Genomic DNA, 3,595 nt, shown 5'->3' with positions numbered 1-3,595 from the left:
AAAGTTTGCAGGAAGCATCTCTCTGGGAAGGTTTTCAGATCGTCTGCTGCAGGTTGCACCAACTGGTCCTAACGGCCACGTCTTCATGATGGACTGGACTTTTTTTTTTGTGGCAATTTCATGAATGAGGATTGGAGAAGAAAGAAAAGGAAATCTCATAGACATTGAGGTACATTAATTAAGCTGTTAAGCATCTTAGTCCAAACTAACCGCCGACCCGTCTGATCAGGCATAAACTCTTCATCTTATCGTCTTCACCAAAGATAGAAGGCAAATCAATTATCCGGAGGGCCGAGAAGGCTACCGACAGTGGTGGTCAGCTGTCGTCATCGGTGGTAAAAAAAAAATCCAAGATGTCCCTGAATGGCGTTAAAGAATTGCAGAACAGAGTGTCAGTAGTATATTCTAATAATGTGTTTTAAGTTGCGTTTAGGCTACAAAGCCGATTGTTTGTGAAGAAATTTGCTCCGGTGAACGACAGAGTGGCCACACACTCTGCACATCTTCACCGCTTTACTCACACACAGCTGTCGTATTCAGAGCTGTTATTCAGAGCTGTTATTCGGAGCGGTTTGAATTTTTTAAAAGAAATAATAAATTCTGTCTCGACGTGAGATTTACAGCCGGGCTCGGGCAGACGAAGGCTTCAGCCTCGGTGATGCAACCTTGGTAACTGTTAAGCTCAGTTGGTCATAACCGGCCTCTGGCGTTGACTGCGGACTTGGTTCTCTGCTCTCGTGATGGAAGTTGCTTCTCCCGGTCTAGACACCGTCTGCACAGCCCGTGACCGATGCTCTTCGATTCAGACGTGCCTCTGTTATCACACGGCAACCTGGAGATTGGAGCACAGGATTAGGAGCAACGTGTCAATCTGGTTCTTCTTCGTGGACTCGGGCATCTCTTTATGTCAGGACTCGAGCCTCAGGCTGACTTGGAGGAAGTTGTGCGAGTCCTGAGCTGAGTCACCGGCCCCAGTAACACCAGTAAGATCCCCACAGCTCGCGCAATCCATATGAGCTTGCAGCATGCTGGTTTTTGTTCCTTGTTTGCGAGAAGGAGGCGGGGTGTGAACTAGAGATTGTGTTTATTCCCACAAGGAGTTCAGTCATCTATTGCTCAGTGACAACCACATCAGTGATTCCACCGGTTTCACTGTATTCACTTTTTTTAGTATGCTCATATTGAGGGAAATCTTTCATCCAGTCTTACTCAGAATACCAATTTCAGACTGTTAAAAGTTTAAAGAATGTGGAAGTAAATCCAGGATAATTGATGCTTCTGCGTGAAGCTTCCACCTTGGTGACGTTTTGCCTGGATGGAAGTAATGGAAGTAATGGAAGTAATGGAAGTAATGGATGGTGTTTGTGATGAACAGAATCTCTATATTCATAATGCAAAGCAGAAAATTGATGGATTTTCATAATCACTCTGTAACAACACGTGTAGCCCAGATTTCCCTGTCGGGCGCTCACGGCCATCATTTATCAAAATGATGTATTTTAAGTTTTCTTTTTTTACTCACTGAAGTGGTTCAATACTTTTCATCATTATTCCTAATTTTGTGTGTACACATAAGCATTTTTACTCAAACTAAAATAGGTATTAAGTGTTTTGAAGAGCTATTGTATTAGCCTGTTTTAGTCTTTGTTTTAATCTCATACTGTACTGTGATTACACTTTATTTTCATATCTGTAAATACATTTTCTTTCTATTTAGATGATATGGATTGTTATTAAATATACATGTAAAGACATTATGTATGTACAGAAATGATGAGTTCAAGTAATGCCATTTTTCATCTAAGTTATTTCTAACAATTACTGCTTTGATGGGAATTTAAACAGTTATTTTAGAGCAAGAGTGGATCATATATGGGACTTTCCCCCGTAAACAGTTATTAACCGGTCTGGTAAGATATTAGATAAAGCATCTTTTTCATTATTTATTTTCTTTCAGTATTTGAATGTCTGGATATGAAGGTTACCAGCGCTTTTCACATTTGATCAAAATATATGCAACATCTTTACCTTTTGGGCTATGAAGTGTGCTCGTGGAATACTTTTTATATAGTAAGTTATGAATTTGAACTTGATGTGGAAAAAGAAATCCAATACAAATAGATAACATCTGCTATTGAATTATGCATTATCACACTTTAAATAAAAAAATAATTAAATTTGCTAATGAATACTTTAAGTTGTTAGTTTTATTCATACAGCGCGGTACCACACATCACCTCGCAGCCTGTCTGTACAGGATTGAATTAATCTGTGGACTTTTAAAAAGAATCATTAAATAAATGCTTTAAAATGTAACTTGTTGTTCCTTCTCTTTTTGTGCGTGCCTGCATAATAAACATCCTTTGGTGATCAAGCTGGATGTCTCAAGCTTATAAAAGTATATCGTAGGATTAAAGAGGTCATAGTATAAAGTATACCATGAAATATTGCATTTAAAAAGACGTATACAATGCCATCAAAAATGTTTTAAGAAGTTGTGTTGTAGAGTACTCTACAAAAAGTTTTTAAAAAAAGGAGTGTCATAAATTTTAAAAAGTCAGACGGGAAAGATAAATTGTATAGTATGTTTTAAAAATGTTGCAGTAGTATATTAGTAGAATAATATGCCACAATAAAGTCAGAAACAGTGGCATCAACTACAAGCCTAAAGTCCATCACGCTACGAAAGACTTTTGCCTAAAACAACCTGAATGTTTACTCTTTAAAAGACGATGGGACAGTCTTGACCCCGCCGGCTTCAGACCACCGGCTCCTCCTCCAGCTCATCATTGGATTCGGTTGTCACTTTGTTGAAAGCACGAGGAGCGCCACGCAGCCCCCCCCCCCCCGCTTCCACCCGAATGCCCCCCTCGCCGCGCCCGTCACTCGATCCGGATGAGCAGTCCGTAGAGGAGCGTGCCGCCCTGCTCCTTCGTGACCCATTCCACCTCCGAGTTGCTGAAGCGAGGGTCCAGGGGCTCGCTGTGGCCCAGCGTCTGCGGCCCCACCTTGTAGGAGCCCGGACGCACGCACACCTGGAACCCCACCTGGGCCTGGTGGCTGCGGTGAGAGCGGGGGTCCCGAAATCTGCAACGAGGAGAACGGAGAACTATCAGGAGGCGCCCTCGCTTCCTGTTGGGAACGTCCCCCCCCCCCCCCCCCCCCCCCCCCGTGGAGGAGAGAGCTTCTGGATCAGGACTTAATGCACTTTGGGGGCGAAGATCTCCACGCCGGCGGCGCTGTTCTCCTCTGGATCAGTGTAGCTACCAGTGTAGCCACCAGAAGATGGAGGACGACCCCGCTACAACAAAACGACGATGATGTAAAAATGTATGTTGTGTTATGTGTGCGTCTTTCCTGTGCGAGCCTCAATCATATGCACATGCGTTATCAAGATCAGAGTGCTGGCAAGCAGAGACTGGTCTTTGGCGGAAAGGGTCTGGGAGCCCCAGCTTTGAAGTGTGAAAGCTTCGGAAGAGAGACAGTGCAGATTACTTTCGGACGGTTTGCTATGGATCAGGTGGTAAAAGGTCCAAATGAAAAGCTTTCACACAGAGAGGGACTAATAATAGGGGTTGATCCTGTTCCACAGTTT

The sequence above is a fragment of the Clinocottus analis genome, unplaced genomic scaffold, assembly GCF_023055335.1.
Source record: "Clinocottus analis isolate CAN_PGR_092001 unplaced genomic scaffold, fCliAna1.0.p SCAF_21, whole genome shotgun sequence".
Classification (NCBI taxonomy): domain Eukaryota; kingdom Metazoa; phylum Chordata; class Actinopteri; order Perciformes; family Cottidae; genus Clinocottus; species Clinocottus analis.
This window is presented reverse-complemented; position numbering follows the sequence as displayed.